Raw genomic sequence first — 14,581 nt, forward strand, 5'->3', positions numbered from 1 at the left:
ATAATATGTCCTACTATAGAACTTGTACAGAAATATAGTTGACATAAATTTACACTGTCTACCTTTGTCATATGTAATAACTACTCTATGAAAATAATAGAAAAGCTGAAATATCCAGAAGTAGATACTCCACTGTGTAGCTAACTAAGTTTTTCTCTAAGGTGTAAATCTAGGGCACAGACTGTATGCTGTTGACGTCAAATCCCAGGACACTGGCTAGTGTGCATGTGGGCAGGATGGTTAACCTCTCTCCCCACTCCAGGGTTTGTTAATATTTAAAATGAGCTTGTTATGGGAAAGGAGCTATGCTCTTCAGATTGAAAAGTCAGACTCTGCCATGTTCACGTGGTTCTTTGGAAGGGAAAAGGAGCAGAATGCTTACCAAACACAATTCATCCAAGTTACAGGCAATCTTTTCCTTCGGAATATATGCAAGACCCCACCTGAAGCTCATTTTCAGAAAGTGTAGAAAATGGGCTCAGAAGCACTCGGCTGGGCGCATGAGACACTGTGGCCAGGGACTGGCAAGAGAAAGGAGAAGAGGACCCTCTTGAGAGGGAAGGCTACTGAAAGACCTCCTTTTAGTATAGTATTTTCAGGACAGTCTGTCCAGTTAAATGCCCAAGAGTCTGGAATACCATTACAACACCTGGGTGAACACTCGGAACACTTACAAAGAGCCATGGTGTTGTCCGAGTTGTGAAACACTAGGATTTTAAGTTTTGGTCGGTGGGAACTGTCTGTTCTTAATCTGTGTCGTTGCCGGGAGGACCCAGTGTCTGTAACAAGGGCTGGCGAATGCTTTCCGCGCAGGCCAGGGGACAGGTGCTCAGGCTTTGCTCGCCATCCGAAGGTCTTTATTACAAATCAGCCCTAGACAAATGAGCGTGATTGAGTTCCAAAAAAAAAAAAATCCCCTTCATTATAGACATGGGAATTGAATTCCATGTAATTTGCAGGCCACAGATTATTTGCTGCTTAATTAAAAAAAAAATCTATTTAAAGTTATAAAATAAAAAAAGCCTAGATACACATCTGTACAAAACCAAATAATGGGACCCGGGTAGGCGCTTGAGCTACGCGCGGTCCTGTCCTGCCCCACCGCTAGCTTGGATCAGGGCTTGCCATCCATTAGCGTGTTGTGGGTGTTTCAGTTCCTGCTGTTGGCACCATCCGAGCCTTTCTCCTATTGTAAACATAGCCTGGAAGGATGTCTTGGCAGAGATAGCAGCTCGAGCATGATGGGTTCCTGGGTCCCTCGTGGCGTGTTTTGTTTCTCATGCCAGTGGCTTTCCTGTACCAGAAGCTGCCCAGACAGATGGACGGAGATGCTGGGCTCCAAGGAAAGGGGCTGGTGATGGATAAGTGTCCTGCAGGGATGGCTGCACAAGGGTTGTGTCCTGTGCTGGATAGCTTAGCCTGTGCCCTTCCTGGAAATAAGGTGGAGGACTCCCCGAGCAGGAATAATGACCGCTCCTACTCCACCCCTAGTTTTGGGGTAGTAAGGGATGGTTAAAGGAACCCAAGACCAACTCTTAGTTCAAAGGAGATTTATTTGTTCCCAGTGGGACCAAGGGTGGAGAGTAAGAGACAAAGACATGAGATAGAGGATGAGGGTTAAGGGGAAAGGAGCAGGGATATTTGTGCTGGAGGGACAAAGGCCTGCCTCTGGATAGAAAGGAGACAGACATGGCCCATAGGCAGTTTATAAAGGTAAAAGGGGAGACCCCATATTAGGAGGAGGTATTTAATTTTAATTGGGGATGTTAGTTAGGGCAACCAAAGTGGGCTTTTGGTTGCTGGACTTCAATGCTTTGATAGCTGGATCTTAGCGGTCAGCCTCAGGAGGAGCAACTGGCCAAATAAGGGAATAGATCTTAGTGGCTAGCTTTAGGAATGTAAATGTAAATGTTTTTTTTAACAAGGAAGAGGAAATGGGGGAAGGGGAGGCCTGCCAGAGCCATATTTGCCATGCTCCGACTGGCTAGGGTTCCGTCAATGGTTGGAAAGGGGAATGGAACAGTAATGAGCAGGGAGGTAAGGGCAGATGAGAGAGAGGGATGCTACTGGATGCAGAATGACCTTCAGGTTGTCCAGAGTCCCATATGTGCTTGACTGAGTAGAAAAAATGTGGGTATCTCTATAAACCCTGACAACACAAGTCCCTTATTCATAAAGGCTTAAGAAAACTCTAGCTAGCTTCATTTTAAAGAAAATTTATTCCCAAGGCATTTTAATTGAGTTTTATGGTAATTTTGTGTATTGCCTATTGAATCACCGTACCAAATAAACTGTGCTTCTGTTTATCCTTTTATTCAGTGAGTTCCTACTCTGTATCTTCAAGATAATGAAGCGAGTCAAGCCAGATTTCCATGAATTGTGTGCATGATAGGACAAAGGCTTTCCTGGTGCTGTACAACTAATTTGAAGTGGTGCTTTTCACCTGGTTTCCTTTAAGTGTGTATTGTAATATTTATTTATTTGCGTGTAGTATACGGGGCATGCATGTACACACACATATGGAAGTCAGAGCATAACCGAGGGGATTAGTTCTCAGTCTACCATGTGGGTCCCAGGGATGGAACTCGGGTCGTCCGTCTTGGTGGCAAGCACCTTTACCCACTGAGCCCTGTCAACAGCCCCAAATATAGATTTGTTTTAAATGAAAGATTCTGTTTTAAAGATTGTATTTCATTTTTATCATGTGTATGTGCGTGGGGTGGGTTTGCACATGTGAGTGCTGGAGCCTAGGTTGTCTATCAGAGGGCATGGGATCCAGTAGAGCTAGAGTTACACGTGGCTGTGAATTGCCTGATGTGAGTGCTGGGTTGTGAAATCAAGTCATTTGCAAGAGCCTTATGTGTTCTTAAACAATGAGCCGCCTTCCAAGCCCCATGATGAAGGGTCTTTCATGTGTGCTCACAAGATGTAAATTATGTGTAACTGCTTGTATGTGTGTATGTCTTTGTGTGCATGTGAGTAACTTCTTGAACTTAATGCCTACCTTTTTAGTCTTTAACTCTTATCGATATGAGTAGGTATAGACTTTCTTTGGCTGTGGAACATTCCCAGAGAATAAATTCCCTTAGTGGCAGTGGTAATTGGAGACGGTCCACAGTTCAGCTGCACTAGATTCACTGTCCAGCAGTTTAGTTTGAAATTGTCAAGGAGACAGCTAGGTCTGAGGGCCAGGAGGTAGCTGGGGGTGAGCAGACTTGGAAAGGTCTGCAAAGGTACTAGGGGGTTTGGGCACACGGATGAAACTTCAGCCAAAGGAAAGGTTGACAGGCTTCTGTGAGGTGAAGTCTAGGGCCTGGATCTTCAGCAGCATCCTGGGTGTCTCTTTCCTGAAAACCCTTTGTGAATTATTCAAAGAATCAAGTTTTAATGATAAGGAATTGGGTTCTCATCAATTATTCTTAAGCCAGATTTCCCTTGTTCTGGAGAGGTACGCTTAAATTTCCAAAGATCATGTTTTATTTCTCTGGTTAAGTCCTTTCTTGCTTCCTACTTTCTGAAGCTCTTTGGAACCTAAGTTAGAGGTGGAAAACCAAAACTATAAAATTGTCAAGGTGGTGACAGTTGTTAACTGTGACTTTGTGGAAGTCTCAAGTCCTGACCCTTAGCTGAAAGATCAGGATAGCATTCCCCTTTTCTAACCCTCAAGTCTCAGTGGGGACTTGGAGGATTATCTGAAATCCTGAATTCAGAGCCTGGCATGCTGCCTATTACTCCCAGTGCCCAAACAGGTCAGTTATGTCTCTGCTGCTCGTCATGTTTGCTATATTCTTCTCCATGATTGGACAGACCAGCTCCTCTTTATTATCCTCATGAGATTTTGTTTGTTTAGCCCACTCTGGCCCAAGAGTCCTTCTGCAGTTCAGCCCTCACGCAAACTTGCGGTAACATCCCCTTGCTCTCCACCTTCCCAATGCTGCCATTGTCATGAGCTGCCACCAGAAAAACTATAGGTTCTTATTGCATTCAATGGAGAGAGAGAGAGAGAGAGAGAGAGAGAGAGAGAGAGAGAGAGAGAGAGCGAGCGCAATGGGAACTTCTTCAGTGATAAGTGTTGAAGACACTTATCTATGTGGGAAACTGTAAGGGCAAATACTTCCAAGAGCCTCATTATACAAACGAGGGAAAATAACAGGTGAGACATTGTGTAACTCGGAATGTGTGTTCTGCCAAGAGCAGCCATTGCAGAAACGGTGCTGCATCTCCCAATACTTGGTACAGGACATGGAGGATTCCAACTCCATCATCGAGGACAGCAATCCCTACCTTCCTTCCTTTTGTTATGCTGGCTTTAGAACGGTGCTGATTATAAAAGAATTCAGTTGTTTTGCAATTTACATTTCAGTCGTGAATTAAGAAGTACTTTTCAAAGTACATGTTGCTGAATTTCATTTCAGTACACCTGCACAAATGGAAGCTTTTAAAAATGCATATAAGTTTATTTGGAAAACATACAGTGAGATTTAACATAATTCTTTTGAGTTGTGAGGTTGAGAACTATTATTCTTTTTAGTTCTTACTCGTTTCCCCCATTTTTTAAGAAACCTGCGTTGTCTTGATAAAGAGAAAATTCTTTTAATTTTTGACCTGATCTTTTGAATTTATTTTAATAACATTCTTATTTATTCTTAGAAAGTTTCATAGATTTATACAACTCATTTTGATTGCATTCATTTTCTCCTAACGCTTTCCAAGTCCTCGTGGTTCCCCTACGTCATTTGCACCCCAACTTTATGTCCTCCCTTTTCTCTTATTAATAACCCAAGTTCAATTAATAATGTCCAGTGGGCATGGGTAACCTACCAGCTGCCACATCCCCAAAGGAGAGTGACTCTCCCTCTCTCAACAGCCATCAGTTGCTCCTTTGCTCAGGGTAGGGTCTTCTTAGTTGATGCTGGATTTTGACTGACGTGAAAAGTTGGTATTCCCAACTGCTGTGAGTGCATTTCAACAGCCATGCCATGTCTTAAAGCCAGGATTTCACAGCTGTCCTCTCCGTCTCAGCTCCGACTTCCCTTCCTCCCACTCTTATGTGATCTTCTTTGAGCCTTGGCTGAGCCAGGGTTGAGAGAGATGACCAACCCACAGCTGAACACTCATTTATACTTAGTACTTTGACCACTGTGAGTCTCTGAGATAACCATTACTTTTTATATAAAGAAGCTTCTCTGGTCAAAGTCGAGGACAGAACAAATGTATTGGCATAAACATAAATATTTAGAAGACAGTTTGACAACATGAACATTTAGGAAAGAAACACGAGTAGGCTATCCCCTAGGGCCTATGATCTCCCTTGTCATAGCTTTCTGACCAATTTACAGTGCCAGACATCTTCCCTATGGAACAGACTTTGTATCCAATCAGAAATCAGTTGGTATCCCCACAATTGTCCTACCTTTATTGCAACAGTGGGCATGACTTGCCAGGGAGGTCAGTACTTTAATATTCAAGGCCATTGCTGAGTAACATGATGTCTTTTCTCCTAGCACTTTCTGGCAGGGAGAGATTCTCCTGGTCAGCTCAAGATTATTTTCTCTATGTCTTGCATCCAAAGGGAGTCTTCAGCAAAAACGTCCTCCCACGTAGCTATTATGACTAACAAACAGCAGTAGCAATGGCCTGTATTGTTTTGGGTGCCTCTGGAGCCTCCCTGACCAATGACTTGTAGAGGGGCATCCTGTGTCTGGTTGTGAGATTTTCACGTAATAACCCCTGTCTTCAGGAATCAGCATGTCCCACCCCTGGAGAGTACTTTTGTTCAAACTACTTTAAAATATATATTTTAAAATGAACATATAGAACATATAAACTAATTTCCACAAGGTTTCTTTGTATACATTTAGCTTTGGATGACCTATCCTATGCCCTTTCCTTGCCCCGATTCCCACATCTTCACTTAACCCTCTAGCACCAACAGCTCCTGCCTTCCTTTCATGCCACCAATAGTCTGTCTACTGTTTACATTATTTTCCTCACATTGGGGGAACATAGGTTTCCATATAGCTTGATTTTTCAAATAGTTATTGAGCTCTGCCCTGATCCCACTGAACCAGAAATGCCTGGCTTTACCCAGCCTCTGGGAGCTTCTGAAGTTCCTTCTAGTTTGAGAATTACTGATTTGGAAAAGTGGTTCTCGGTGTCTTTGGGGCATCATAATCATGTGTGAGTTTTAAGAATCTAATTGCACGACTCCCAGCTAGTTTCTCACTAATTCGGGATATAGGTGGCACATTGGGATTTTTAACAGCTCCCTAGTGAATTCCCAGCTATAGCTGAGGCTATATTCCAACCCTATGGAGCTTGATGCAATATCATTCACTTAGTACCCCTGAGTAGGGAGGTGAGGGGAGACGCATATTGCTCCAGTCCCTACATGACCCTCCTTCCCCCTGGAGAACACGCCCTTCCACTGCCTGACTACACAGTGTCTGTGAATGGTGCATTTCCTATGATAGGTGAATATTCACTCAATGTCATTTGTTTTAAAGATTGCTTGTAATACTATATTTGTTGAACAAATGTAGGCACTCATATAGAACAAATATTAACTCCTAAATCCTCCAAGGTTTTCTCCATGATATGCCATCTGTCAGACATTATTGTAATCATCTCTTTATTATCCACACTAATGAAGGACTAGCATGGCACTGGTAATTGAAAAACACTGATCATTTAAAAATCACTCAGGCTATAACCAGCTCCCCAACCAGGAAGCACTGAAGAGCAGGGAATATTGACTGATTATCACTTCCCATCAAGGTGTTAATGCATACTATTTCTGTTAGAAAAGGGGATAAATACGAGGCTTTTAAATTGTAATCCCCCTTTCTGAATAAATGCATTTTAAATGAACAGTCTAAACACACAGCAGGCGAGCAGCATGTGTATTACTATTGATCCAGCGAGTCAATTGTGATGGAATGTTTGTTGTATGGGATTCGAGATACTGGGAGACCCAGTTCTCCATCCCATGTCTGTGTAACTGGAGATGAGCTACTGTGCCCTCCGGCAGGTCTCAGAGTGAGACCTCCTGACCAGCAGCAGGTCCATCACCAGAGAATTTGTTAGAGATGCAAGTTCTTGATTCATGGCACTAACAAACTGGATGCTGACAATGACCCCAGCAGCCTTTGCTTTAGTAAGCACCTTGGGAATTCTGGGGCCTACTAGAAGTTTGAGCAAATGCTGTCCTCCACGCCAGGGTGTTCAATGGAAGGGTCCGGCCTCAACTGTAGGTGCACAATCCAATACTCTCTTCACTAGCTAAGGGGTTTGGGTCCAGAATTGGTCCAGAGATCTTCTGAAGCTTGTAACCCCTGGGATGTATTGATGAAGTAGTTCAATTGAAAATTTTGCATGTGGGCAAGGAGATACCCAGATGCCACAGGCCTAGGTACCAGAGTGCACGTGCTGAAGGTAGTCATGGTAAAGTAAATTGCTCTATCTCCAGCTGCTTAGTACACTGTACCTAAAGTGTAGACTCTGGCGCTTCGGAAAAGGAAGCAGTTTTTCTGTTCCCCATCCCCTGGGAGCTGAGAGCTGTCTGTTGTGATTCACGGAGCAACATTTCCTTGGGAGCTAACAAATGACATTTCAGAGGAATGTACAGGGTTGCACAGGCTGCACAGTAAAGCAGGCGGAAATTTCAGGCTATTCATCAAAGCCTTGTACCTTCCTTTTCAAGACAGGTGGGAAAAAAATAACATAGAAAAGAAAAAAAGAAATCTGTTCGCTGAGCATCTCATCAGTGAGGAAGGAGTGGTCCAGCTCTTGGCCTTGTAGAGCATCTCATAAACAAGGAAGGAGTGGTCCTGCTCTTGGCCTTGCTCAGATCTCACAGTGTGTGTGTGTGTGTGTGTGTGTGTGTGTGTGTGTGTGTGTGTAGAAAATTTTCAAATATTTGGGCATATATTTCCAAATATTTAGGCCTGTAGTTCTGTTACTTTTCTTGTTATCAAAAATCCCTGTATTTTTAAAATCATTTTAAAAATGATTTCACTCATTTTTAAAGAACAGAAACCAAAATTTTACTTCAGGAGACTGGGAATATGATACCTGGAATCAGTCAGAAAGAATATAGATAGTCCACCCATCTATATATAGGATATTCTCCATCTAAAGTGTACTTTTCTTTCTTTAAATTTTCTTTTTGGTTTTTAAAGACAGGATTTCTCTGTGTTGCCCTGGCTGTCATGGAACTCACTCTGTAGACCAGGCAGGTCGTGAATTTACAGAGATTTGCAGAGATCTGTCTGCATCTGCCTTTTCATTGCTGGTACTAAAGGTGTGCATCACCACCACCCGCCTCTCCCTCCCTCCCTCCCTCCCTCCCTCCCTCCCTCCCTCCCTCCCTCCCTCTCTCTCTCCCTTTTTCCGTCTCTCTCCTCTCTGTGATTTTTCTTAATTAAAACAAATTATTGAATAATCAAAAGCAATTTTCTTATTGACTTCTGTGTAGCAGTAGCTTATTTGTTGGAGACCAATAGTACATAAAGAGTCTGGTCTGTAACAGTGTCGGGAAATGATGGAGACATTGCTCTTGTTAAATAGGATTCTGCACGAGAGAATTATGTGGCTTCAGAAGAACGGACAATTAGGTACCTGCACTGGATATGTTTGTGAAATTTACAGCAATGTCTGATCCACATCTTGCATCACAAGATTCTGCTTCAAATCTGTACCGTGGGTTTGCCCTCCGCCTCTGACATACAGTGATTCTGAAACTGACATGCTATTCAAACTGTCAGTGCCTCTGTTTCTTTTTTTGTCAAAAGAATACAACAATCTCTTGAACCTGCTTAAGGTTCAATGAGGATTAAGAAATAGCATTTGATGGACACTTTGCACAAAGTCTGCAGCATGATAAGTGATTTGATAGTAGACCAACCGACTACGTGGTGCTTTAAAGGATCTCTAGACATCAATAGCATTCGGCCTTTTGAATCCACGGGTTCCTCACCCACAGATTCAACCAGGCATAGGTTGGAAATACCCGAAAGATGTTTCTTCTGTACAGAACACAAATAGAGCTTTCTGCTTATCATTATTCCTTAACAATACATTATAACATCGTTCATATCACTGACATTATATTAGACACTGCAAGTAGTCCAGAGGGGATTGACATGTTCAGAGAATTTGCTTAGGTTTATACAGCTCTATGCTATTTTAGATGAAGGACTTAAACATTCTGAGATATTGTTGCCCAGAGAGGATCTAAAACCAGTCTCTTATGGACACAGGGGACAATTCTTCTTCTCTCTCTCTCTCTCTCTCTCTCTCTCTCCCTCTGTCTCCCTTCTTCTCTCCTTCCCTCCTTTCTTCCCTCCCTCCCTCCCTCTCTCCCTCCCTCCTTCTCCCTGCTTCTCTCCTTCCCTCCTTTCTTCCCTCCTTCCCTCCCTCCCTCTGTCTCCCTGTTCCTCTACTTCTCTCCCTCCCTTCTTCCCTCCCTCCCTCCCTTCCTCTGTTCTTCCCTCCTTCGCTTCTTCCTTCTCTCACTCCATTTCTTCCTCCCTCCCTCTGTCTTTCTGTTCCTCTCCTTCCCTCCCTTCTTCCCTTCCTCCCTCCCTCCCTCCCTTTTTCTCTCCCTTCCTTCCTCACTCATTCCCTCTCTTTTACTGTAAGGACCCTCTGAATACCAGTACTCTACTTAATAGGCACATTATATGGCTGAGAAAGAATGTGGTCAATGGGAGAACGCTTCAAGGGGCCAAGTTAGCAATACTTTTAGTGGGTTGTTAGAATTAGATTTAGAATTCAGAAAAAATAATTTTTTTCAGCTGAGTACCTTTCCCTTAGTACTGGGGATTGAACCCAGGGTCCTATACATGCTAGGCAAGCATTCTATCTCTCAGGTATACCCCCAGTTCCCCATAGTATTTCCTATTTGAGACAGGCCCTCACTAAGCTTGTTCGATGGCTTCGAGTTCTCTCTACAGCCCAGACAAGTCTTAAACTTGGGATCCTCCTGCCTCAGCCACCTGAGCAGCTAAGATTACATAACCAGGTACAGCTTGATCTCCTTTATGTTTATTGTTGGAGTAGAAGAATAGGCTAATACTAGGAATAGGTCTGAAATGAGCTTTGTGTTTTGTTCTCTTTGTATCACTCTGCCTTGTTTCCTGTCCATGCTACATGGTAGCCAATACTGGATAGTGTATACTTTTTTGAAAGAAGCCCCTTTTATATCAAATGCCAACAACACTAAAGTGAGTTCACCTTCTAAACTCGTAGGGGGAAAATGTAGGAACAGAAGATGGTTGAGGTATTGAGCCCAAAGAAGATGTTACCAAGTCTTGGCCAAAGCTATACTGTGAGGTCCTGCACAGGCTTCTGGAGGCATCTAGCCACAGTTTCTTGTGAGTCACACAAGGAGAGCAGTGACCTCTCTGCTTGAGCTACTCAGTAAGTAGCAGTCCTTGTGATGTCTGCTGCCTAGCTCTGGAAAACCAGGTGCATCAGAGTATTCGCTTATTTCACATCATGTATTTTGATCTCCCTCTTTTTTCCTGTCCCTTTGCATCCACCCTTTGCCCTTGCAACCTTCCCCTCAAAATTTAAAAAAAAAAGTTTTAAAAGAAAATAAAATTCTGGTCATGGAAGCTGTAGTGTGTCACAGTAAGTCAGACAGTATACTGTTTCATCCATACATCTTACTTGCAAGTCTTCATTGCAATGAGTCATTGATCTGGTTGGAGGCCTCTGGTTTCTGCCACACTATTGATACTGGTCCCTCATTGGGTTTACTCTTCAATATCCTGTTGTTGTCCTGTGTCATGGAGATCCTGCAACTTTGATGTGTAGGACTGGCCCCTTCAAAGTGATCCAGCAGATCATGGATGGAGTAGATATTGGGATGTTCCAACTCATAGCCCGGTTCTGGGCTTATCCTCATCCTCAGTACCAGGATGAACTCTCCAGCACCACCCTGGTTAGCTCACCCTATTCAGCACGGAGCAGGGAGCTAGACCAGTTCTGCTCTCACACCCTCGGGACTGGCTCACCCACACCTGCATCACCAGAGCCAGCTCTACTGTGTTGCCCAGGTGAAGTGCAGGGGACACTGCCAAGTCCCTGCAAGTTTCACTGCAGCTGGTGAAAGACAGGGTCACTCTCCTGCTGTCATGACTCCAAGGTCAGCTCCCCTACCTGTCCCAGGCAGTGAGGAGCAGGGGTTGGGGTCCTTTCTCCCTTGCCCATACTGCCTTATGACTGGTGAGGGACAGGAGCAGATCTCTCACCTCACGTTCTTGGGAGTGACTCCTCCATGCACCCCTCAATGGGGTCAGCTCTATTGTGCTGCCCAGGTGAGGGGCAGGGCCTGTTCTGTGCAGGCCTAGTGCTGCAGCTGCTGAGTGGGAGAGTCAGTTCTCCCTAGTGCTGCAGCCAGTGAGGGCCAGGGCCAACTCTGTGCAGGCCTATCCTCTCAGCCTTCAGTGGAAACAGGAGCCATGGACATTAGCTCAAACCAAGGCTGTGACAGGGCTGTGGGTGCAGACATGGCCCTTGGCAACAGCCCAGGCTCGTATATCACCATGAACCTTAATAGCAAGCAGGCTACCAACCTCAGTTCACTCCTCACCACCTCCAGCTCTTCAGACTGTCTCTCTCCTCAGGACAAGAACCATTTTGCCTCTCTGTCTTCCATACCTCACCCTATATTACATAATAGAGTCCAGTTGCCTGGTGCCACAAGGCACCAGATCGGCCCATGTTGTCTCCTTCTGGCCGAAGGCGGAGATCCCAGGGCAGGCATGTGATTCTTTGTCTCCTGCTCAATCTTCACATTATGCATTATTTTTGATAAATAACTAAAATTATTGAAGTCTCTATTGGGTTATCTCCTGTACTTTGATATGAGTTGGACCCTCTCACTCCAGTAAATATCGAATTAAGATGGTACTGGGGCTGGAAAGCTGGCTCAATGGTTAGTATTTCTCTTTCTGCAGCCAGAATTCAGTTCCCAACACCATATAAGGCAGCTTGTAAGCAGCTGTAACACCAGCTCTAGGTGTCCTCTGAAGACACCTGCACTCACAGGTGCACAAACCCACGCAGATACAGACAAAGACTTCTAATTAAAATAACAAGACTGAGCTGCAGTCTATTTGAAATGCCAAATGATCTTTTTTTTTGTTACATTAATTTCGTGAGCTGGGTGCAACTTTCCCATCAGTGGTGGATTCTTGGTATTTTAAAGGCTTGCCAGTGTTTTATCAAATGAATCAGGACGAAATGTCATAATAACGTGTAAACTATTGTGTTAGTGCGGTCCCCTGAATACCCATGATGAACTAGCTGCTTTGAAGCAGGAACTCTGGGCTACAGACAGAACCGCTCTTCCAGGATTTTAGATAGTCTTTATCAGTCCTTAAGTAAAACTCTGGGTCATCCTGGAAAAGACAGGTGACATGAACTCTCATTCAAATGATCACATTATTCAGCTGTGAAAAATTGTGGGTGGTTTGAACCTCGAAGCCGTGAGTAAAAAGGCTTTCTTATAGTCAGAAAGGATCACTATTAACCAAAATTTCCTCAGAAAACAGAAAATTAATCTGCTTGTTAGAAAGTACTAAGATAACATGAAAACAATTGTTTCATGCAAATTACATAGATTTTTAAGGATGTCTAGATTGACATGGAGCTAAAATGCCATCATATTTGATTATTTGTAGTTCAACTTTAATTTTTCTTTTCTCTTTAAATTTTTCTTTTATTAAAAAATATTCTTTTTCTCTACAATGTATTTTGCTTATAGTTTCCCCTTGCTTGATTCCTCCAAGTTCCTCCCTATTTCCCCTGCCCTCTAGACCCACTCCCTTTCTGTCTCTCACTAGAAAAGAACAGGCTTCTAAGATATAACAACCAAACATGACAAAATAAAGTATAATAAGATTAAGCAAAACTATCATATTGAAGTTGGGCACAGCAACCCAATAGGAGGAAAAGAGTCCCAAGAGCAGTCAAAAGAGTCAGAGTTCCACTCGTTCTCATACTAAAGAGTCCCATAAAAATACTAACCTGATAACTGTAATACATAGCAGAGGATCTGGTGCGAACCTGTGTAGGCCCTGTGCTTGCTGCTTCAGTCTCTGTGAGTTTGTATGCTCCTTGCTTAGTTGATTCAGAGGGCCTTGTTCTCCTGGTGTCCTCCATCCTCTCTGGTTCTTAGAAGCTTCCCACCTCCTTTTCTGCAGGATTCCCTGGCCTATAAGGGGAGGGATTTGTTGGAGACATTCAATTCTCTCTCTCTCTCTCTCTCTCTCTCTCTCTCTCTCTCTCTCTCTCTCTCTCTCTGCATAATGCCTAGCTGTGGGTCTCTGCATCTGTTCCCATCTGCTTCTGGATGAAGCCTCTGATGATGACTTGATAAGACACTGATCAATGAGTCTAGCAGAATATCATTAGGAATTATTTCATTCATTTTATGTTATTTTATTTTTAGGTTAGCACTGTTTGGTTTTTACCCTAGATCTCTGGGCTATTTACATGCTTGGTTACATAAACAGTCTTGAGTGTGGGTTCCGTCTCATGGCATAGACATTACCTCAAATCAGACATTGGTTTTCTACTCCCACAGATTCTGTGCAAATCTTCTATATTAGCAGATTATGTTGTGTGATTTTTATCACATACAACATGGGATTCTGAAATAGTTAGACATTGTAGAATGTTAACTCTAGTGACTTAAGAAATCCATTGTCTCATGTAGCTATAATTATATTGTGGAACAAGATAACCATTTTTATAATTCTTATCCAATATAGTACTGGCAGTACCAACTGGAAAAATTAGGTAGAGGAAGAAAGTCATTTTTGGTGGGAAAGTCAAATTATCCCTGTTTGAAGATGGTACCATGCACATTCTATGTCTGATGACAGAGAAACCATGACCAACCAAACCTGTTAATACTAAGAGAATTCAGCAAAGTTTATGGTTATAGAGCCAGTATGCAAAAATCAGTGTTTCCATACAGCAAGAACAAATTGTTTCTTGACTATCTTTTCCTTTTTAACATGAAAAAGAAAAACCACAGTTTTCTTGAATTCCTTCATCACTTAGATCTGTGTACTCTGAACTGAATATTGTAACGGATAGGGGAGACTTGAATTACTTCATCATTTAGATCCGTGTACTCTGAACTGGCTTTGGTAACTGATGGGGGAGACTTGAATTACTTCATCATTTAGATCCGTGTACTCTGAACTGAATTTCGTCACTGATGGGGGAGAGCAGATAATTCAGGCTTCAGCCTCTCATAGGCATAACTGCATTAAGTCATCACCGTGCTGTGTGTGGTGGCTGACATGTAGATGCCCTTCTTCAGGGCAAGCAGATATCAGAACCCTGTGTACATCTCTATGGCCCCCATTGCCTGTACTCAGATACCTATCTAACTCAGGATAGTTCTCAAACCAACCAAGACATTGACTATAGCTGGTCTCAAATATGAGTATGAAAAAGTTGAGACATGGGTGGGTTGTGGCTTCCTGTGGTCAGCTTCTATCATAAATGAGAGAACTGTGGCTTCTTCACGTAGTCCCTCTCCCAGATACCATTGGCT

The 14,581-nt window shown here is 43.2% G+C and overlaps 1 protein-coding gene across 4 annotated transcripts in view; it reads left to right on the forward strand.

The window, feature by feature from the left end:
• Elmo1 (engulfment and cell motility 1) overlaps positions 1–14,581 on the forward strand; it is a 516,507-nt gene that overhangs the window by 252,033 nt on the left and 249,893 nt on the right. The gene's annotated exons all lie outside the window — the stretch shown is intronic.

This window comes from Myodes glareolus, chromosome 14 (genome assembly GCF_982192425.1).
Source record: "Myodes glareolus chromosome 14, mMyoGla1.1, whole genome shotgun sequence".
Lineage (NCBI taxonomy): Eukaryota > Metazoa > Chordata > Mammalia > Rodentia > Cricetidae > Myodes > Myodes glareolus.